Below are 24,028 nucleotides of genomic sequence, written 5' to 3'. Positions count from 1 at the left end.
GGGGTGATCCACCTTGCTGAAACATGTAATCCATGGAATCATAACAAACTGTGGCATCAGCCATTACTCAAATGTGTCCTAGTGATGAAGAGAAATGTACTGTAAATTTTTGTGCTGGAAACATGGATATTCTGTGTGTCACTCTGATGTACAATTACACAGGAATGTCTTTTTATAATCCTTATCCAAATGTGTCAGTTAAGTTTGCCGCTTAAGGCTACCTCATTGTTAAAAGCTTTTCACTTACTTGTCACCACGCAAATGCCAGCTTTTGATTCACTACTTTTGCACAATGATTCAAATTTTGAACTTCCTTTTACATTCTCCATAATTCTTATCAGTACATAATTATGCATTAAATAGCTATAGTTGTATGTAATCACAATATTTATTTTGAATATCTGTGTATTTAGGAAATGAAATCTGAACGAACTGGTAAAGAAGGAACAGAAAAGTAAAAATGGTAGTGGGGCATACCATATATACCTGATTATAAGACAAGTTTTTTCCCAAATTCATCATTAAAAAAAAATACGGGGTTGTCTTACATTAATAAATTAAACTGTTGCTGCTGGGGTTAGCATTTTTACATTGTGTAATAGAGTATATAAAGGTTCTCTTACATTTACAGGTGAAGATTTGGTTATTATCAGTGTTAGCGAACAATCAAGTGACATTTGACTCACCTGCTACTAGTGCAAGGGACATATGAGAAAATATGCACTATGCTGTGTTCATCATCAGAATAAATGTGATGTAAGCGTTACACTGTGTATTGTTACACTTTTGCAGGAATCTCATTGGATTTCATTTCATGTGGAGCCGAAGCCATGCTGACTCGAGCACAGTTAAGTAAGATAATAAACATACATTTTATGCTTTGTGTTACACTCACATTGATTGAGGGATAATATGGGGCAACTGCTTACCAGTGCATTTAACTTGGACAGCCCTAGCCAGCCAGTGATGTGAGCAGTTTCAGTTAAGATGTAAAAAGAGACGAGCATGAAGAGAACGAAATAATATTTGCTAAAATTCCAACAATACCACACGCTTCTTAGGGGACCAGACAGAAGGCATTATATGCTTTCGTTTCTCAGATAACATAATATGGCAATTAAAAGCAAGAGTAATGAAAATTCCTAAGCAATTCTTCTGAGCGAGCTATGCGTGATGCAAAAGCCTATTCCAGGGATTTTATTGTACAGTTAAATATTGAAGCCACTGAAATTAATTACAGTCATCCATTTGGTAACCTCTGAACTTTTCATATCCAGTCCGAGAAATACAGTAGAACCTCGCTAAAGCTCTTGGATGGTCTGGTTGGAGCAGTAGGTCCATCAGTTTTAGTGTGAAATAATTTGTTTCCAACTTTGCCACTAAATGTTATTGTGTACACATTGGTTGTGTAAATTAGTGACAGTGTTAGTCTTTCACTAAAATGAGTAAAACTATATTACGGCATCAACTTACCATAAACATATGGTGCTGATTTTAGCGAAGAAACTGAAAGTAATTGAAAGATTAGATAAAAACGATTCACTCCAAAACCATTGCAAATTGCAACTGAGGGAGGGATTGGCATAACAGCTGTTAAAGACTGGAGCGGAGAAACTAGGAAAACTCTTGAAGGTCGTACAGTCATGACTGACAATGAGAAAGGACTGAAAATATGCAAGACTTTCAAGAAACCTAAAAGTGAAATTCTAGACAGTGCTTTGTGGGTGTGGTTCAAGCAGGTGAGAAGAAAAGAAACTTAATTTCTGGACTGTTCATAAAAGAAAAGGCACTGACTTTGTGATTTCTGGTGGGAAGTTATCTGCTGCCGAAACAGCTGCCATTGAATTCATTCTGAATTTTGGAAACTGGTTGAGTTCAATTTTGATAAAGTGTGCAACATTGATGAGTCTGGTTTAAACTACAAAATGCTTTCCTACAAGAATTCTTGCTGCACAAAGTGAATCTGTAACGGGTGCAGAACTTGACAAATATAGAATAATTATTGGTCTGTAGTAACATTAACCACAGTCCCAAGATACTGCATTGTTATGTTATAGATCATTAAAAGTGTTCTGATAACCCAACCTTTTTTGTGTTCTGACCATGCTCCTGGTCCCATAGGGGACAGATTAGTGACGTTATACTGCAAATTTCAGCACTGCAGCTGTCATCTACTACAGTGTAAGGAGTTGACCATCAACAAAAGCCATGAAGCCATCCAAGTGCCACATTTTCTCCTCTTCTTTTGATGTGTTGTTCTGTATGCCGCCAGTGTTCAATGATGACAGGGGACAAAGCTTCATGCATTAGTCCCATTACCTTAAATGTCTTGTTATTTCTTGCAACAAATCACTTAATTTGGCTCTAGTTCAATTGTGTTCATAGTGATGTGGTGAGGTGGCAACTGTAAAAATGAAGCATTTGTATGGTGTGCTTGATGCTGTGAAAATTGTTTTCTACGTTTCTACAATCCTTGCCATAAAGACTGTTCAATTGGTTTAAAGAACTTCTGTTAACTACCTTCCATAAAAATCTATAATTAAGCATTTATATTTGCAATGAAAACTGGAATGGTGTGTGCAGTGTGTAATTAAAACAGAATGATGATTAGATGCATCTTAATTAGCATAAATTTAATGAATTATACATTTAAAAGTCATGGTAATTCCAAATTCATCAAAAAAAGAATGTCGGAGTGAGATTTGAACCATCGTGCCATGGAATGTACCATTGTCCAGAATGTTCTTCAAACCTATCGCAAACAATTGTGGCTCGCTGACATGACATCGTTGTTTTGCTGTCGTTATGTATGACATGCATCCTAGAAGATCTTGCAGTCTGTGTTCACACTTATTCAGGTGAAGTGCTACGGAAGTGTTGGAGGGGGACAGTGATACTAGCTTGAGTGAGAACAAGATGAGTTATGGTGGATAGTAGGGAATGGGCAGTATGCCAACCAAGAGAATCTATACCAAATACTTTGGCTTTTTGGGAACACCTACCACATTTAAATTGGAGTTTGCCTGAATCCATTTGTAGCCGGAATTGAACTGACTTCAAAATTGGACAAATACTAAACAATAATATTAATTTCTGCAGAGACAGTGAAAGTCTGTTTAGGAGCCAGTGGTGTACTTAGGTGTTTCGAGCTGCAATGTTGTCAACACTCACTGTTACATGTGATGGGAATGGAAGAGGATACGTCAGCTGCTAATTCTATGCAGCCTATGAGAGATCAGCAGACAGACGATAAGTTTGGAAGCAAGAGAGATTGTAACTCCTTCACGTCAGGACAGAAGCAAAATACGATGTGTACTCGGATAAAATCAGCTGTGTTCTCAGGTCCCATGGTAATTACAGCCTCAGAAATCTTAATGTAACTGAAAGAAACAGCCAAATACTTGTTCCCCCTGTGGGTCCGGGAATTAGAATATACCCGAGGTATTCCTGCCTGTCATAAGAGGTGACTAAAAGGAATCTCTCACATTTCGACCTCATGTGATGGTCCCCTGTAGGGCTTGATCTCATTCTTCAAAATTTTCCCGAAGAGCGAGCCAATTGGGGAAGGGCACCTTACATGGTGCATTGTGTCCATCGTGCATTGAGATCTTTAGCCCGCTTTCTCGTCGCCGCATTGCAGTCCCGCCCATTCTCCATCTCTTGGGTGGGACACCTTCCTAGGTGCGTTTCCCACCAACGTCTATGCAGTGTCGCTTTCTGCGTCGACGATGACCGTGGACTTCTTTGCACCTGATATCCAGCATGGTAGCCAGTCCGTTGTGGTGGGGCCACTATGTACCCTGTTGGTTGTAGCCCCCTTACCACACAGGGATTGCTCTGCTGATGCCTGCACCTTTAACTCCCCATGTATGCCAAGGGGTAGATGCCCATCCTACTGGGGCATTGGGACTCCTGGCAATGGCATCCTGCTAGGTGGCCTTTGCTGCGGCTGGGTGGTGCCTTTGGGGAGGGCCCCTGGTCAAAGTGGGATGATGGGTGGATGACACGTGATGAAGTGTAGTCCATCATCTCTTGCTGATGGTGAAACGTTATTTGCCCCAATACCTTGTATGTTGAAGAGCTGATGGGGAATCTTTCATGACAACGAAGCCTCAGTTTTTTGTTGAGCAAAGGACAAGTTCGGGGAGGTGGAGGGCTTGTCCGCAATATCTGGCTCAGTCTTGATCAAAACAGCACCCTCTGCCCAGTCATGGGTGTTAATCGCTTGTGACAAGCTGGAAGATATTTCTGTAACCATCACACCCCATAAGAACTTAAATATGGTCCAGGGTATTATATTTCACATGGACCTTCTTTTGCAGTCTGAGACAATGAGCTGCATGCCAATTTAGAGCAGCAAGGTGTACATTTCATCCGGCATGTCCACCGGGGTCTGAGGGATAATCAGGTTGCCACCGGTGCCTTCATCTTGGCCTTCGAGGGTGATACATTGCCCGAGAAAGTCAAGGTGATGGTCTACCGGTGTGATGTAAAGCCCTATATCCCTCCCCCGATGCGGTGCTTTAAGTGCTGGAAGTTCGGCCATATGTCTTCCCGCTGTACTTTGTCGAGATTGTGGACCCCCATTACATCCCAATACTCTATGTGCCCTGCCTCCTATCTGTGTCAGCTGTGAAGAGCATCATTCGCCTTGCTCGCCAGATGGGAGGATTCTCCAGAAAGAAAGGAAAATCATGGAGTACAAGACGCTGGATCGACTGACATACACTGAGGCTAAGAGAAAATTTGAACGCTTGCATTCCTGTGGATATGACCTCTTAAGCTGCCGCTACAACAGTTCTGGCACCATCAGCTTCGCCAACCCCAGTCATCTCTCTGAGCTGGAAGGCTACACCTGCCCCCTTGATGGTGGGCGGCATTTCCATTCCTGTTGCTCCTGCACCACCTACTTCGGGAACAATGCTCCCCAACCATCGCATATGTCCGTCTCCACTTTTAAGCCGGAGAAGTGTTAGTCTTCTTGGGCTTCTCTTGCTAGGAAGGGGTCCCTTGGGTCACTCCCTTCCCAGATTTCTGCTAGTGGGAAAAATGACACCTGCCAGTGGCTGAAGAGCCCAAAAGCAGCTGGTTGTAGGGCTTCACACTCATCCTCAGTCCCGGAGACTGGGCCAGTGAAGTCCTCCCAGCCATGGAAACCCAAGGAGCAACGAGAGAAATCCAAAAAGAAAACCCCTAAGACCAAGGAGATTGCAGTGGCAGCCACACCACCGCTACCTACAAGCTCTGCATGTGAGGATGGGATGGAAATTTTGGTGTCCGCTGAGGACCTAGATCTCGCCAGGCCCTCAGACACAATGGATATAGACTGCTCAGGCAATAAGTCGGTGGCAGCAGGTGACTCTTGAGGCGTAACCTACCTAATTGAATGTTCCATGCCTTCAAAGTCTCACGATCGCATCATTCTCCAGTGGAATTGCGGCAGGTTTTTCCATCATCTGGCTGAGCTACGGCAGCTGTTAAGCTTTACACCTGCTATCTGCTTTGCCCTCCAGGAAACCTGGTTCCTGGCAATGCGGACCCCTGCCCTCTGTGGCTATAAGGGACATTACAGGAACCGTAGCGACTGTAATTGAGTGTCAGGTGGAGTTTGTGTTTATGTCCTAAGCTCAGTCTGTTGTGACACTGTGCCCCTTCAAACCCCTCTTGAAGCTGTGGCTGTAGAAAATAACTGTCTGCAATGTATATCTTCTTCCAGATGGTGCAATTCCCCTGAATGTATTAGCTGCACTGATTGATCAACTACCTAAACCTTTCCTACTTTTGAGAGATTTTAACGCACATAACCCTTGTGGGGTGGCACTTTGCTTACTGGTTGAGGCAGAGATGTCGAAACTTTACCGTCTCAGTTCGACCTCTCTCTCTTAAATACTGGGTTTGCCACACATTTCAGTGTGGCTCATGATATTTACTCGGCCAATGATAAATCAGTTTGCAGCCCAGGACTTTCCCATCTATCCACTGGAGAGCACATGACAACCTGTGTGGTAGTGACCACTTCCCCATCTTCCTGTCACTACCCCAGTGTCAGGCCCATGGATGCCTGCCCAGATGGGATGGGCTTTAAACAAGGCGGACTGGGAAACTTTCACCTCTGCTGTTACCATTGAATCTCTCCCACACAGTAACATCGATGTGATGGTTGAGCAGGTGACTACGGCAATTGTTCTTGTGGCTGAAAATGAGATCCCTCGCTCTTTAGGGTGCCCCCGGCAAAAGGCAGTCTCTTGGTTGTCTCCGGAAGTTGCTGAAGGAATTATGGAGCGTCGGTGAGCTCTGCCGTGGCGTAAGCAGCACCCTTCCCTGTACCACCTCACAGCCCTTAAATGGCTCCGTGCCTGCGTTCGCGAACTTACCAAACGACGGAAGCAAGAGTGTTGGGAAAGATAAGTCTCGACCATTGGGTGCCATACGTTACCTTCCCAAGTTAAACGTGTTTTCAGGTACCTGACACCAAAGGTGTTCTGGTGTTACCATAAATGGCGTGTTATCTACCGGCGCAAACGTGATTGCCGAGCACTTTCCCCGAGCCTCTGCGTCGGAGAATTACCTCCCAGCTTTTGCACTCTCAAACGGCAGCTGGAAGGGAACGTCCTCTCATTCACTACACGCCACAGTGAATCCTATAACACCCCATTTACATAGTGGGAGCTCCTCAGTGCCCTTGCACATTGCCCTGACACAGCTCCTGGGCCTGATCGGATCCACAGCCAGATGATTAAACATCTCTCATCTCACTAAAAGCGACATCTCCTCGTCATCTTCAACCGGATCTGGTGCGATGGTGTCATTTCCATCACAGTGGTGGGAGAACACCATTGTTCCAGTGCTCAAACTTGGTAAAAACCCGCTTGATGTGGACAGCTATCGGCCCATCAGCCTCACCAACGTTCTTTGTAAGCTGCTGGAACGTATAGTATGTCGGCGGTTGCGTTGGGTCATGGATTCACGTGGCCTACTGGCTCTGTCAGGGCGGCTTCTGCCAGGGTCACTCTACCACTGATAACATTGTGTCCCTTGAGTCTGCCATCCGAACAGCCTTTTCCAGACGCGACACCTGGTTGCCGTCTTTTTTACTTACATAAAGCATATGAAATGACCTGACGATGCCATTTCCTTGCCACATTGTATGAGTGGGGTCTCTGGGGCCCGCTCCCGATTTTTATCCAAAACTTCCCATCACTCCATACTTTCCGTGTCCAAGTTCGTGCCTACCATAGTTCCATCCATACCCAGGTGAATGGAGTCCTGCAGGGCTCTGTGTTGTCTATTTTTCGTGGTCATTAATGGTCTAGCAGCAGCTGTCTGGCCCTCTGTCTCACCTTCTCTGTATGCAGATGATTTCTGCAGCCCACGGCTTCCAGTTTTGAGCCGCAAACTCACGTGTCATGCACTTCTGTCGGCGACGTACCATTCATCTGGACCCAGAACTTTACCTTAATGATGATCCGCTCACTGTAGTGGACACATATTGATTCTTAGGGCTGGTTTTTGGTGCTCATTGATTTGGCTTCTTCATCTTTATTAGCTTAAGCAGAAGCACCTCAATGCCCTCCATTGCCTGAGCAGCACCAATTGGGGTGCAGATTGCACTACGCTGCTGCGGCTCTACAGAGCCCTTGCTCAACCCTGAATTGACTATGGGAGTGTGGTTTATAGTTCGGCAGCACCCTCAACATTGCATTTACTCGACCCTGTGCACCACTGCGGGGTTCAGCTAGTGACAGGAACTTTTAGGACGAGTCTGGTGGCCAGCGTACTGGTGGATACTGGGGTCCCTCCATTGCAGATCAGACGTGCACAACTGCTCGCCATTTACGTTGCATATATTCGTAGTTCTTCTGAGCATCCGAATTACCATTTCCTTTTTCCACCCGCAGCAGTCCATCTCCCCCATCGGTGGCCCAGGTTGGGGCTAATGATTGCGGTTCGCGTGCAGTCCTTTCTTCTGAACTGGAGTCCTTCCCTTTACCAACTCTACTTGTGGTCTGATCATGTATGCCTCCATGGTGTATGCCTTGGCCGCAGCTTTGTCTGGACCTTTCACATCACCTTAAGGACTCCATTAACTCTGTGGCTCTCCGATATCATTTCCTCTCGATTCTAGATGTGTACCAGGGCCATCAGTGGTTTACACCAACAGCTCGGTGGCTGATGGTTACGTAGGCTTTGCATATTTTCATGGAGGACATATTGAACAGCACTCGTTGCCAGATGGCTGCAGTGTTTTCACTGAAGAGCCGGAAGCCATATCTCATGCTCTTGAGCACATCCGCTCATGCCCTGGCGCGTCATTTCTGCTATGTACTGACTCATTGAGCAGCCTACAAGCTATCGACTAGTGTTACCCTTGCCATCCTCTGGTAGCATTCTTCCAGGAGTCCATCTATGCTCTGGAATGGTCCCGTCGTTCAGTGGTGTTTGTGTGGACCCTGGACATGTCGGAATCCCAGGCAATAAACTTGCCGACAGACTGGCCAAACAGACGACGTGGAAACCGCTTCTGGAGATGGGCATCTCCGAAGCTGATCTGCGTTCTGTCTTACGCTGCAGGGTTTTCAGGCTTTGGGAGACGGAATGGCATAACAGTACGCACAACAAGCTGCGTATCATTAAGGAGACGATGAATGTGCGGAAGTTTTCCATGTGGTTCTCTCGCAAGGAATCAGTTGTCCTCTGCTGGCTCCACGTTGGCCATACATGGCTAATGCATGGTCACCCACTCCATCGCGAGGACCCACCTCTGTGTCGCTCTGACTCCCAAATGACAGTCGTCCACCTCTTGCTGGACTGCCCACTTCAGCTGCTCTACGGCGGACTTTTAACTTCCCCAGCTCCCTACCTTCAGTGTTGGGTGATAATGTCTCAGCAGCAGCTTTAGTTTTAAGTTTTATCCGTGAGAGTGGATTTTATACTTCTATGAAGGTTTTAGCACATGTCCTTTGTTTCTTTGTGTTCTCCACCCTAGTGCTTTAGGGGTGAAGTTTAAATGTGTTGCAGAGTGGCTGGCTTCTCCTTTTTCTTCTCGTGGTCACCCAGCCGCTATAATCTGCTTTCTTGTTTCACTCTCTTCTGTTTCTAGCACCTCTGTTGTTTTCTTGTCCTCTTTCGTTCCCTTTAGGGTTTGTTGCTTTTCCTTCATACTTGTGGTTTTTCCTTTCTTTCTGTTTTGTGTTATATGTCTTGTTTGTTTTATTCTCACACTTAGGATATTGTTTTATTACGAACAAAGAACTGATAACGTCTTAGTTTGGTCCGTTCCCCCCTCTTTTAAACCACCGCCACCACCACCACCACCACCACCACCACCAACAACAACAACAACAACAATTACTTGAGGGAATGAAGATATAAATTTCGTGGCTGTGCTATTAGAATGATAATGATAATTACAGATAGTGATACCACAGACGACAGGGTTAGTAAGTGAAGAATGTAGGGAGACAAGAAGAAAATGTTCTGTGGATTAATGCACCAACAGTTTGTAATTTTGATTGATCGGAATATGTTAAAAATATATTTTTATTGAGAAGCCTTTTGAAAAAAAAGATGTCATCCTATATTCAGAGTTGTCTTGTATGTGGGTAAATACAGTAGATTTTTTAATGCAAAAACCAATTAAAAACTTGAAGTTGCAGCAATTAAAGACATATGTTAGGAATTCTAGAACACACAGAAAAACAGTGTATCAGAAAACATATGGCCATGATGAAAACAAAATTGAGGTGGGCGTTACATGTAGCCAGGCAAATTGAAATGGATGAACCAAAGAAATTCTTTTGAGGTAGAAAAGATCAGATCAATGACCCAATGGAAGGTTGGTAGATGACATTGGGAAACGTCCAAGAATACATAGAAAGGTCTATATGTAGAAAATGATTCCAGTAGTGACAATCAGAAGAGTTGTAGTGTTGATATTCGTTTTTGTTTGTGTTGTTGTTGTTGTTGTTGTTGTGGTGGTTGTGGTCTTCAGTCCAGACACTGGTTTGATGCAGATCTCCATGCTGCTCTATCCTGTGCAAGCTTCATCATCTCCCAGTACCTACTGTAACCTACATCCTTCTGAATCTGCTTAGTGTATTCATCTCTTGGTCCCCCTCTATGATTTTTACCCGCCACACTGCCCTACAGTACTATATTGGTGATCCCTTGATGCCTCAGAACATGTCCTACAAACCGATCCCTTTTTCTAGTCAAGTTGTGCCACAAATTTCTCCTCTCCCCAATTCTATTCAGTACCACCTCATTACTTATGTGATCTACCAATCTTCAGCATTCTTCTTTAGCACCACATTTCAAAAGCTTCTATTCACTTCTTGTCTAAACTATTTATCGACCATGTTTAACTTCCATACATGGCTACACTCCATACAAATACTTTGAGAAATGACTTCCTGACACTTAAACCTGTACTCGATGTCAGCAAATTTTTCTTCTTTAGAAACGATTTCCTTGTTGTTGCTAGTCTACATTTTATATCCTCTCTACTTCGACCATCATCAGTTATTTTGCTCCCCAAATAGCAAAACTCATCTACTACTTTAAGTGTGTCATTTCCTAATCTAATACCCTCAGCATCACCCGATTTAATTTGACTACATTCCATTATCCTCGTTTTGCTTTTGTTGATGTTCATCTTATACCCTTCTTTCAAGACACTGTCTGTTCGGTTCAGCTGCTCTTCCAGGTCCTTTGCTGTCTCTGACAGAATTATTATGTCATCAGCGAACCTCAAAGTTTTTATTTCTTCTCCATTAATTTTAATTCCTACTCCGAATTTTTCTTTTGTTTCCTGTACTGCTTGTTTAATATATAGGTTGAATAACATTCGGGATAGGCTACAATCCTGTCTCATTCCCTTCCCAACCACTGCTTCTCTTTCATACCTCTTGACTCTTATAACTGTCATCTGGTTTCTGTACAAATTGTGAATAACCTTTTACTCCCTGTATTTGACTCGTGCCACTTTCAGAATTTGAAAGAGAGTATTCCAGTCAACATTTTCAAAAGCTTTCTCTAAGTCTATAAATGCTAGAAACGTAGGTTTGTCTTTCCTTAATCTTTCTTCTAAGATAAGTCGTAGGGTCAGTATTACCTCACATGTCCCAACATTTCTATGGAATCCAAACGGATCTTCCCCTAGGTCGGCTTCTACCAGTTTCTCCATTCGTCTGTAAAGAATTCATGTCAGTATTTTGCAGCCGTGTCTTATTAATCTGAAAGTTCGGTAATTTTCAGGTTTTGGGATTGGAATTAATATATTCTTCTTTAAGTCTGAGGGTATTTCACCTGTCTCGTACATCTTGCTAACCAGATGGTAGAGTTTTGTAAGGGCTGGCTCTCTCAAGCCTGTCAATAGTTCTAATGGAATGTTGTCTATTCCCAGGGCCTTGTTTCAGCTTAGGTCTTCCAGAGCTCTGTCAAATTCTTGAAATTCTTCTGCCATTTCATCTTCACGTAAGTTCTCTTCCATTTCCATAATATAGTGCTCAAGAACATCGCCCTTGTATAGACGCTCTATATACTTCTTTCACCTTTCTGCTTTCCCTTCTTTCCTTAGAACTGGTTTTCCATCTGAGCTCTTGATATTCATACAAGTGGCTCTCTTTTCTCCAAAGGTGTCTATAATTTTCCTGTAGGCAGTATCTATGTATCTTACCCCTAGTGATAAATGCCTCTACATCCTTATATTTATCCTCTGGTCAACGCTGCTTAGTCAAATTGCACTTCCTGCCGATCTCATTTTTGAGAAGTTTGTAGTCCTTTTTGCCTGCTTCATTTTTATATTTTCTCCTTTCACCAGTTAAATTCAATCTCTCTTCTGTTACCCAAGGATTTCTACTAGCCCTCGACTTTTTACTTACTTGATCCTCTGCTGCCTTCACTATGTCATCTCTCAAAGCTGCCCACTCTTATTCTACTGTGTTTCTTTCCCCTGTTCTTGTCAGCTGTTCCCTAATGCTCTCTCTGAAACTCTCTACAACCTCTGGTTCTTTCAGTTTATCCAGGTCCCATCTCCTTAAATTCCCACCTTTTTGCAGTTTCTTCAGTTTTAATCTACTGTTCATAACCAGTAAATTGTGGTCAGAATCCACATCTGCCCCTGGAAGTATCTTACAATTTAAAACCCGGTTCCTAAATATCTGTCTTACAATCATCTAATTTATTTGAAACCTTCCAGTGTCTCCAAGCCTCTTCCACATATACAACCTTCTTTCATGATTCTTAAACCATGTGTTAGCTATGATTAAGTTATGCTTTGTGCAAAATTCTACCAGGCCGCTTCCTCTTTCATTCCTTACCTCCATTCCATATTCACCTACTACTTTTCCGTCTCTTCCAATCACTACAGATCTTACATTGAAATATGTATGATTAAATAACTTTCTTTGTATTATAGAGCACTAATGATGCTTAGCATGAGTAGATAAAAATGTGTTTATCAAACAAATTAATTCAGTTGTAAGACAATTATTTTGTTGTGTTAGCGATTTTCAAACTTGTTTTGGTGACTGAATACATTTGAAATACTAAATTTTCTACAGAGCCCTAAAATAATATGTTCATTTGTTAATTACATCATTTAATGAAAATGATACACAAACAGGTGCATTATACTCTACTGATGTAAACAACAATATAAAAACTCCACACAGTAATACAGTACACAAAAATAACACTGTTGATTCCACTGTGAATTGATAAAATTATTTCAGCTTAGTGGGAGGTATGAAGTTATTTTTGTATTTTTGGCCAACTGTCAGGCTTGATAAGAGAGCTTGGGACACATGTTAGGTTCACCATCCAGTCAGTTTGATATTTTGGCTTTGTAGCTGAATGTTCTGAGAATCCCATTTCACTTGAGTATGTTGTTGGGAATGGGAGAACACCATCTGTGTGGCCAGGGCCATTTGTGGATATTCATCAACAAAAATGAAATGATGACGTTTTGAACAATACTTTCATGCTTGAATGTGATGTCATTTCTGAAAAGGATTCACAGGCTTAATTTGAAATATTTAATGGCTTTTGCAAATTTGGTACAAAAGGATTCTTAATCCATGAATTCAGTTTGTTTTGTATTTTGATCTTTTGCAAATTTGGTACAAAAGGATTCTTAATCCATGAATTCAGTTTGTTTTGTATTTTGATCTTCAGGAAAATGTCTCGGAAGATGTGCTCGTATCATGGAGACATCGGATTATTTCTTCAAATATTTCAGTCAGTAATTCTGCTGTCTCGCCAACAAAGACATTTAGTCTTAAAAACCTTTAAAGTTCTCTCTTGCAAACACAAACAATCCAAAAATATATATTTTTTTAAAGCGGTTATTTTGTTATTGGTATTAAAAACAGTTGTCTGTTTTCCTTATGAGATCATTTATTCATTAATTTTTCCCACTTATATGCCAGAAAAGTTAGTGTCAAGATCAAGTTGCACCACTCAAATGGTCTTTTAAATAAAAAATAATAAAAATTTAAAAAAGTCGTAAAAGCTTATAATTTACCTCCTAGTTGGAATAATCTTGTTAAGGTCTTACCCAAGATAACCACCTAACCTTGGCGTGGAACAGGAGTGTTTTATGTCTGCCCCAAAATCTTCACACAACATTGAAAACAATTTGCATGAAGTGGGTGTGATTTAACCCTTTCGTGACCAGTGGAAATTATAGTTTCCACTTTTTTTGCTTTCGCAATAAGTTCAGTGGTAATCAGTGTTCTCACTTCTAGCATCTGCTGCCATCTCTGTTATAGTGTGCTAACCGCCTATAGAATGTCAACTGGCACCCAGAAGCTGTTGTGTGCCTACGTCTTTAGACAGTCAATGTAGAGGTGATGTTTCTGAGTGAAATGAAGCCATTATTTTGACATCAACAACTTTTTTTTGTATTCTGCGCTTTTCTTTTGTGTGTGAAGTGGCGTGTATTATATGCCTGTATTTGGCAGCTTTCACTGAAATGACAAATATTGAAGGTAAGTTATTGGGAACTGTGTACCCCACTGAACTGTCTTTGATGTGAGAGTTGTGTGGCTGTGAAATTGGCATCATGTTTATTGTATGTTTCTCATTGTTTAGAATACTTGGACTGACACCAGAGGAGATTCTGAGTTTTGCAGTCCTTACCAGAGGATATAGCAAATTAAGATTTTGATGCTGACTCTGATTCTGGTGAAGACATTGATTCAACGAATAAATTAATAACATTATTGTACTAAGTGAAGAAAATGATTTAGATTTGACAGTAGAAGTATCTGAAATCGAAAAAAAAGGGTCTCCTTGGCATGCCAGTGTATCTAACTTAACTCCAGTAAAAGCTGCTTCCACGTTTTCTCCCAGCGTTAATACATGGAGTGAAGATGTTTCTTATTTCGAAAATCTTCCAGTGAAATTGAAAAAAGCCCAGAAAATCACACTAATTTCTCAATGTTTGACAAAGAAATAATGTTTCCAGTCTTGATTCACAGAAGATTTGTTGCTACACCTTTACAATCAAATGAACTTATATGCAAAAGAAGAAAGATGTGTAGTGGAGTGAGGGAAGAAACAAGTAAAGTAACTTAAAACTGGCAGGACATTACTGTTACTATGCTAAATTCTTTTATAAGAATGCTTATTTTGTTGGGTGTATGTTAAATTCCATAAATGGGTTATTATTGGAGTAGCAATCCTATTCTTAGTGTCCTGCTATCTCATCGGTGATGACAAAGCATCGATACAAAAAAATTGTTCAGAATCTGCATTGCAGTGACAACAGCATGTGTGTTCGATTATAGGGACAACTGGGATATGACAAGCTGCACAAAATCTGATGTGTCATCAGGGCTGTAACAAAGAAGCTGTGTGAAGTGTACAAACATTCTTCTGTTTTGGTAGTTGACAAATGTATGCTGGCATTCAAAGGACATTTAACACAATAATATATGCCAGTGAAACCCGTGATGTGTGGCTATAAAGTGCGGTGGTTAGGAGATTGGACTGCTGAGTTTATAATAAACTTTGAGCCGGTGTTCAGCTGATTTGTATCCTGGTGGTGGAAAAAATTTTCACTGCCAGTATTTGGTCAGCATTAGTGGAGGAGACAATTATTTCATCAAATAATAACAGTGGCAGTTACAGGTGACACTTCAAGCATCAGTCATTATGACAAGAGTGATTACAATGGAGCTTTTCGATTATCACAATAGAAATGAAGTATAGGCAGATTCAGCTGTATGTTTGAAGTGTGCAACTTGCACTGGAAAGTAGCTACGTAACAAAATTATAATTTTGTAAGTTTTGATAAAATTGCCAGAAAATATATTTTCATATACTGTCCTTGTATTGTCTTAGTAATTTGTTGCCAGAAATAAAAGTGAAAGCATGGTACAGCTCATGTAGAACACATTGATGCAAGTTCCATAGTTATAAAGTGAATAGTTTGTGAGTTGGAGAAAGTTGAATGAAATGTAAGATTATGCTGCTCAGCACATCAACATGTTCCTCCCGAAATGTCAGTCCTAAAGTAATTTTAAACAGACTTTTGGTTTTTGATTGTAGCATTGTAGATTTATTATACTGCTTGTTGCCTCATTTTTGGCTGTTACACATTAAGAGAAAAGAATCATTTCTGTACATTCAACATTGATATGATATTTAGAAGAGTTTTTATGTTGGTATCCATAAGATCACATTATGCAGTGACCATTGCATTTTCAGAAAGGAAGAATAGCAGTCACGAAAGTCTGAATTTTGCTTTAGATAAATTTCAACTATAGAATAGTCATCATTGGTGCATAAAACACGTAGTGTGGTCACATTGACATAAAGTTCAGATGCATGTAGACCACAGTTTGTATACAGAAATACTTTAGCAATCATTACAGAAGAGTGCAGCCAGTGGAACCAGAGTGGTCAAAGTCTAATACAAATCTGAAACTTCAGTTTATGCAAACTAAGCTCTTAGCTTTTACTTGCATTTATTTCCTTTATTGTAACTGCAGGTGCATTACGGTCTGTGTTAACACACTCTGTCTCTGATCGCTGGTTTATCCAAACAGGTTTATCACAGGGATTCCAAAGTTGTCTTATTTCTGAGCTGCCAGTGGCATCAGTGCCTGTCGGGCCCATAACCAGCATAATTAAAGATTTTCCCAATCTTTGTTGGTAGTACTGTTTCTTTTGGCTTGCACATAATTTAGATGTTTTTGTTCCAATTATAATCTTACTGTGGGCTCAGTGCCATGTTCTTGTGTGGTACTGGCCTTTCCCATTCCCGTCATTATTACTTCAGTACCTAAAATTTTTGAAATTATTCTGCTAGTTGTCTCTACTGTACAACATTTTTCCAAAAATGTAGTAATTGTTCTGTAATTATTATCGATGTAACACTGGTAATCATCAGGAAGCTTCTTTTAAGGTTTCTCTGATTCTGTGGATGTTTTTGCAAATATTGTAATTTTATGACGTGTTTGTTCTATTTTGCAGTTCTGCTTACTACGTCGAAAGTGGTCATGATCAGCGTCACCATTTCTGACCCTTTCTTGTCGGAAGGGTCAATCCGTTTGTTAACATTATTATCTGCTACAGACACCACGTTTCTCAAATTTGTGGTTTTTTTCAACTGCTGTGTAGCCCGAATTTCATCTCGCAACTCTTCTACTTTCTGTGATAGGCTACACATTTTCTTGAATCTGAGTCTGGTTGACTATTTATGTCAGTAAATTGTGACTGTTGTTGTTGTCCTTAGTCCAAAGACTTGTTTGATACAGCTCTCAGTGGTACTCTATCCTGTACAAGCCTCATCATCTCTGAATAAATACTGCAACTCTTCTAAATCTGATTACTGTATTCATCTCCTGGTCTCTCTCTATAATTTTTACCCCCCCCCCCCCCCTCCCCCCACGCTTCCCTCCAGTAATGAATTGGTGATTGCTTGATGTTTCCGAATGTGTCTTATCAACTATTCCCTTCTTTTAATCAAACTGTGCCACAAATTTCTTGTCTTCCCAGTTGTGTTCGGTACCTCATTAGTTAAATGACCTACCCATCTAATCTCCAGCATTTTTCTGTAGTGCCATTTTTCATAATCTTAAATTCTTTTCTTATCTATACTGTTTATCATCTATGTTTCACTTCCATACAGTGAAACAGTCCTGACGAGTGCCTTCAGAAAAGACTTTCTAACACTTAAATCTATATTCAGTGTTAACAAATTTCTCTTCAGAAACACTTTTCTTGCCATTGCCTTCCCATCCTCTCTTCTAAGGCCACCATCAGTTACTTTGCTGCCCAAATAATAATAATAATAATAAAACCTTATAGACTACTTTAAGTGTCTCGTTTCCTAATCTGCGATTCCCTCGGCATCATCTGATTTAATTCAACTATTGTTCATTATCCTTGTCTTGTTTTTGTGGATATTCTTCTTATATACTTTAAAGACACTGTCCATTCCGTTCAAACGTCTCTTCCAAGTACTTTGCTTACTCTGACTGAATACGATGTCATCGGCAAATCTCAGAGTTTTTATTTCTTCTCCCTAAACTTGGAGGCCTCTCCAGGGGCCTTTGTTTTGACTTAGGTCTTTCAGTGCTCTGTCAAATTCTTCTCACACTATCATATCTCTGATCTCATCTTCATCCATGTCCTATTCCATTTTTATAATATTGGCTGGTACCCGTGGTCTAGGGGTAGCGTCTTTGATTCATAATCAAAACGTCTACGGTCCCGGGTTCGATCCCCGCCACTGCCTAAATTTTGATAAATAATCAGCATTGGCGGCCGAAGACTTCTGGCATAAGAAGTCAGCCTCATTCTGCCAACGGCCTTGTCAAAGAGGGCGGAGGAGTGGATAGAGGTTCAGGGCACTCTCTTGTCCTAGGGGTGGGAAATTGCTCCTAAAGGCGGAAGAATCAGCAATGATCAACGACATGAGGATGCAGAAGGCAATGGAAACCACTGCATTAAAGACACGTAACATGTATCCACAGGACATGTGGCATGTAATTGAAGAAGTGTCATGATGATCTCTCCATTGGCAAAAGATTCCGGAATAGTCCCCCATTCGGATCTCCGGGAGGGGACTGCCAAGGGGGAGGTTACCATGAGAAAACGATTGAATAATCAACGAAAGGATAACGTTCTAAGAGTCGGGGCGTGGAATGTCAGAAGCTTGAACGTGGTAGGGAAACTAGAAAATCTGAAAAGGGAAATGCAAAGGTTCAATCTAGATATAGTATGGGTCAGTGAAGTGAAGTGGAAGGAAGACAAGGATTTCTGGTCAGATGAGTATCGGGTAATATCAACAGCAGCAGAAAATGGTATAACAGGTGTAGGATTCGTTATGAATAGGAAGGTAGGGCAGAGGGTGTGTTACTGTGAACAGTTCAGTGACCGGGTTGTTCTAATCAGAATCGACAGCAGACCAAAACAGACAACGATAGTTCAGGTATACATGTCGACGTCGCAAGCTGAAGATGAACAGATAGAGAAAGTGTATGAGGATATTGAAAGGGTAATGCAGTATGTAAAGGGGGACGAAAATCTAATAGTCATGGGCGACTGGAATGCAGTTGTAGGGGAAGGAGTAGAAGAAAAGGTTACAGGAGAATACGGGCTTGGGACAAGGAATGAAAGAGGAGAAAGACTAATTGAGTTCTGTAACAAGTTTCAGCTAGTAATAGCGAATACCCTGTTCAAGAATCACAAGAGGAGGAGGTATACTTGGAAAAGGCCGGGAGATACGGGAAGATTTCAATTAGATTACATCATGGTCAGACAGAGATTCCGAAATCAGATACTGGATTGTAAGGCGTACCCAGGAGCAGATATAGACTCAGATCACAATATAGTAGTGATGAAGAGTAGGCTGAAGTTAAAGACATTAGTCAGGAAGAATCAATATGGAAGTACTAAGGAATGACGAGATACATTTGAAGTTCTCTAACGCTATAGATACAGCAATAAGGAATAGCGCAGTAGGCAGTACAATTGAAGAGGAATGGACATCTCTAAAAAGGGCCATCACAGAAGTTGAGAAGGAAAACATAGGTACAAAGAAGGTAGCTGTGAAGAAACCATGGGTAACAGAAGAAATACTTCAGTTGATTGATGAAAGGAGGAAGTACAAACATGTTCCGGGAAAATCAGGAATACAGAAATAAAAGTTGCTGAGGAATGAAATAAATAGGAAGTGCAGGGAAGCTAAGACGAAATGGCTGCAGGAAAAATGTGAAGACATCGAAAATGATACGATTGTCGGAAGGACAGACTCAGCATACAGGAAAGTCAAAACAACCTTTGGTGACATTAAAAGCAACGGTGGTAACATTAAGAGTGCAACGGGAATTCCACTGTTAAATGCAGAGGAGAGAGCAGATAGGTGGAAAGAATACATTGAAAGCCTCTATGAGGGTGAAGATTTGTCTGACGTGATAGAAGAAGAAACAGGAGTCGATTTAGAAGAAATAGGGGATCCAGAATTTAAAAGAGCTTTGGAGGAGTTACGGTTAAATAAGGCAGAAGGGATAGATAACATTCCATCAGAATTTCTAAAATCATTGGGGGAAGTGGCAACAAAACGACTATTCACGTTGGTGTGTAGAATATATGAGTCTGGCGATATACCATCTGAATTTTGGAAAAGCATCATCCACACAATTCCGAAGACGGCAAGAGCTGACAAGTGCGAGAATTATCGCACAATCAGCTTAACAGCTCATACATCGAAGCTGCTTACAAGAATAATATACAGAAGAATGGAAAAGAAAATTGAGAATGCGTTAGGTGACGATCATTTTGGCTTTAGGAAAAGTAAAGGGACGAGAGAGGCAATTCTGACGTTACGGCTAATAATGGAAGCAAGGCTAAAGAAAAATCAAGACACTTTCATAGGATTTGTCGACCTGGAAAAAGCGTTCGACAATATAAAATGGTGCAAGCTGTTCGAGATTCTGGAAAAAGTAGGGGTAAGCTATAGGGAGAGACGGGTCATATACAATATGTACAACAACCAAGAGGGAATAATAAGAGTGGACGATCAAGAACGAAGTGCCCGTATTAAGAAGGGTGTAAGACAAGGCTGTAGCCTTTCGCCCCCACTCTTCAATCTGTACATCGAGGAAGCAATGATGGAAATAAAAGAATAGTTCAGGAGTGGAATTAAAATACAAGGTAAAAGGATATCAATGATACGATTCGCTGATGACATTGCTATCCTGAATGAAAGTGAAGAAGAATTAAATGATCTGCTGAATGGAATGAACAGTCTAATGAGTACACAGTATGGTTTGAGAGTAAATCAGAGAAAGACGAAGGTAATGAGAAGTAGTAGAAATGAGAACAGCGAGAAACTTAACATCAGGATTGATGGTCACGAAGTCAATGAAGTTAAGGAATTCTGCTACCTAGGCAGTAAAATAACCAATGACGGACGGAGCAAGGAGGACATCAAAAGCAGACTCGCTATGGCAAAAAAGGCATTTCTGGCCAAGAGAAGTCTACTAATATCAAATACCGGCCTTAATTTGAGGAAGAAATTTCTGAGGATGTACGTCTGGAGTACAGCATTGTATGGTAGTGAAACATGGACTGTGGGAAAACCGGAACAGAAGAGAATCGAAGCATTTGAGATGTGGTGCTATAGACGAATGTTGAAAATTAGGTGGACTGATAAGGTAAGGAATGAGGAGGTTCTACGCAGAATCGGAGAGGAAAGGAATATGTGGAAAACACTGATAAGGAGAAGGGACAGGATGATAGGACATTTGCTAAGACATGAGGGAATGACTTCCATGGTACTAGAGGGAGCTGTAGAGGGCAAAAACTGTAGAGGAAGACAGAGATTGGAATACGTCAAGCAAATAATTGAGGACGTAGGTTGCGAGTGCTACTCTGAGATGAAGAGGTTAGCAGGAATTCATGGCGGGCCGCATCAAACCAGTCAGTAGACTAATGAGCTTAAAGTTCACCAGACCCACTATATACTCCTTCCAATTTTCAGCACTCCATTCTTTGCTTAGTATTGGTTTTCCACCTGAGCTCTTGATATTTATTCAGCAGATTCTCTTTTCTCCAAAAGCCACTTAAATTTTCCTGACTGGGGCATCTGTCTTTTCCCTAGTGGAATATGCTTCTAAATCCTTAAATTTGTCCTCTAGCCAATCCTGCTTACCTATTTTTCACTTCCTGTCAGTATCATTTTTTAGATGTTTGTATTCACTTTCACCTGCTTCATTTGCTGCCTTTTTTTATATTTTCTCCCTTCATCAACTAAATTCAGTATCTCTTGTTATCCAAGGATTACTCGTACTGGTTCTTTCAGCTTATGCTGGTCCTGTCTCTCTAATATCGTATGTCTTTGCAATTTTTTCAGTTTTAATTTACAGTTCATAACAAATAAATTGTGGTCATAGTCTACACCTGTCCCTGGAAATGTCTTACAATGTAAAATCTGCTTCTGAAAACTGTGTTACCATTACGTAATCAATCTGAAACCTTCCAGTGTCTCCATGTCTCTTCCACATATACAAACTTCTTTCATGATTTTTAAACCAAGTGTTGGTGATGATTAAATTTGCTCTGTACCATTGCTATTTCCAGCTTAAGAATTTTCCTTTTTTGACAGAATTTACTTTTTTGTTTACTGTCCGAGTATTGCTATTAAGTGTTGATGGATGCAATTTGCCCATCCATTTTGTACGACTGAGGATCTGCTTGAACACCCAATTTTATTTACCAAAATTCTTAATAAATCATTCGTAGTTATAGGAGGTTCCGGTTATGATTCTGACTCGTGTCCCTTTTTAATTCTACCTTATACTCGTTGTCAGTTCAGTTTAGTATGTATACCATATTTGATGGCGAATGCAAATGTTTGAAATTCCGTTTCTGTACGTGCTTGTGTTTGTATGGCAATGTCTGTGATGTTTGCGTCCCAGTTCTTGACAGTGGATTCCACTGCATATGGCATCTTTTCTGTCTGTGAAAATCGACCAATGATGTTTTGTACTCATCATGGTTTCCTGTTTCCACTTACTGTTATTGCATGGGAGTGACTTTTTATTAATAGTGAAAGGGTTTTATTCGAACATGAATTTGCACTAAGTGTGAAATTCTGGAGGTAAGGCAGTACCAGAACTGATATGGTTTTATTCGAACATGAATTTGCACTAAGTGTGAAATTCTGGAGGTAAGGCAGTACCAGAACTGATATTGTCCCGTCCCAAGTGCCATGTGTAATCTCCCAAACTTATTAATCGATCAATGCAAACTTATTGACAGTGGTCATGTGAGCCTAATAATAGCAAGTGAATTTTGTAAGGGAGTCGTTTACAAAGAGAATAACTGGTTAGTGGGGAGAAGTGTTCAAGAAGTTAATGTCATGAACAACAAACACCACTTCCTATACTCCCAGCACACTTGAATCTTGATTAATATATTAAGAAATGGAGTGTTACTGGTGGATGGTTTGGGTTATTGTATGGTCCACTCTACACAAAATCTTTCACCCAGTCGCATGTGTGTGCCGACTTTACCTTGCGAATAATGTGCGGTTGCTGTTCTTGAAAGTTAATTACTTGAGGGGATATGCTAAGCAGTGCTGCTAGACTGTGTTGTGTAACTACCTTTTGCAGTTGGGGCGGTTGCTGAGAGCGAGCCCGATTTATTCTAGCTACTAAACAATGTAAACAGTTTCGTGAAAACTGTTCTGTATTGTAATTACGATGTCTTCTCTTTACAGCTATTTTTACAATTACGGATTATACAGATAGCTAAGGTCACAATATATCATAGATCATAACACATACTGTTTTATTGGTTTGTCATTAGCTTCTTGAATGAAAGTTCTCAAGTATTCTTCATTTGTTCAGATGTTTACTTTCTTGCCCATGCCCTTTCCTCCGCGACTTCCAAGGCATTGCTGAGCCGAACACCAAAGCATATGTGGACCTCCACAGCAGATGAAGACTCGCATTCGCTGTCGTGCCCTATGGATATGCTGAGATGACTTCCTTTTGCATCCATGTGCACATACATCAAACCAGGGTGTGCACATCCAACAACTGCCTAAACTAAGTTTTCAGTTTCCACTAACATCTGTTGTCAGTCTAATTGGTTAAAAGTAGAACATGTTATTCTGTAGATCACCATGTTACACCACAAATAGTGCAGTCACACACAGTAATGTATGAAATGATGAGGGGTACCACGAACTTGAAAATTTGACAGCAAAACATAAATGAAATAATTTGGAAGTAATTAATGTGTTGAGTGCTGTGTGGCTGCTGGTGGGCACATCAGAACTGCATGATTGATGGCGTGTTGCCACCGCTGGCCACAGCTTGGTCGCACTTATGCCTGAGCGATGCACCTGCTGGCCTGGTGATGAAACGTCCATCGCTAATCGTGCGGCAACCAGTGTGTTCAACTGGTCACCAGTCCATTTAGACAATATCTACTCACTACCTAAAAGATAATTAAAGCAGCAATGATTGTGTTTCTGATTAACCAAGTGTGTACAACAGACGGTTCATATACATGTTTCCAAGAACACAATGTGGTGCAGAGTAACAATGGGAAATGTTAGCAATGGTTTTGAATTGTTAATCTGAAGTACTAGTTTTGGAGGTGCCATGTCACTGATTGCACGGCCCCTCCCGCCGGGGTTAGAGTCCTCCCTCGGGTGTGGGTGTGTATGTTGTTCTTAGCTTAAGTTAGTTTAAGCAGTGTGTAAGTCTAGGGATTGATGACCTCAGCAGTTTGGTCCCATAGAAATTCACACACATTTGAACTAGTTTTGTAGTTTTGGATGGGTAATTGACACTCATTACTGAAAACAGTTGACTAGTAAAAGCCATTTTTGTTGTAATGGCAGTATTATGAGGTGAACAGATTGGTACTCACCATATTGTGGAAGTGTTGAGTTGCAGACAGGCATAACAAAAAGCCTGCTAAACAAGCAAGCTTTCGGTCAAAAAGCCTTCTTCTGAATTAGACATCAAGCGCATGCACACGCAACTCACACACATGA

At 41.0% G+C, this 24,028-nt stretch overlaps 1 protein-coding gene across 8 annotated transcripts in view; it reads left to right on the top strand.

Moving 5' to 3' along the window:
- The window catches only part of LOC126473649 (uncharacterized), a 104,281-nt gene that overhangs the window by 55,513 nt on the left and 24,740 nt on the right, over positions 1 to 24,028 (top strand). For 2 of the 8 annotated variants that reach the window (XM_050100872.1, XM_050100870.1), the window contains one exon: positions 793 to 852. The exons of the other annotated variants lie outside the window; for them this stretch is intronic. The gene's annotated coding sequence lies outside the window, so the exon portion shown is untranslated. The remainder of the gene's footprint in view (positions 1 to 792; positions 853 to 24,028) is intronic. 8 annotated transcript variants of the gene reach the window in all.

Source organism: Schistocerca serialis, chromosome 4 (assembly GCF_023864345.2).
Source record: "Schistocerca serialis cubense isolate TAMUIC-IGC-003099 chromosome 4, iqSchSeri2.2, whole genome shotgun sequence".
NCBI lineage: Eukaryota > Metazoa > Arthropoda > Insecta > Orthoptera > Acrididae > Schistocerca > Schistocerca serialis.
Note: the sequence above shows the minus strand (reverse complement) of the source record. Positions and strands in the feature narration are given on the sequence as shown.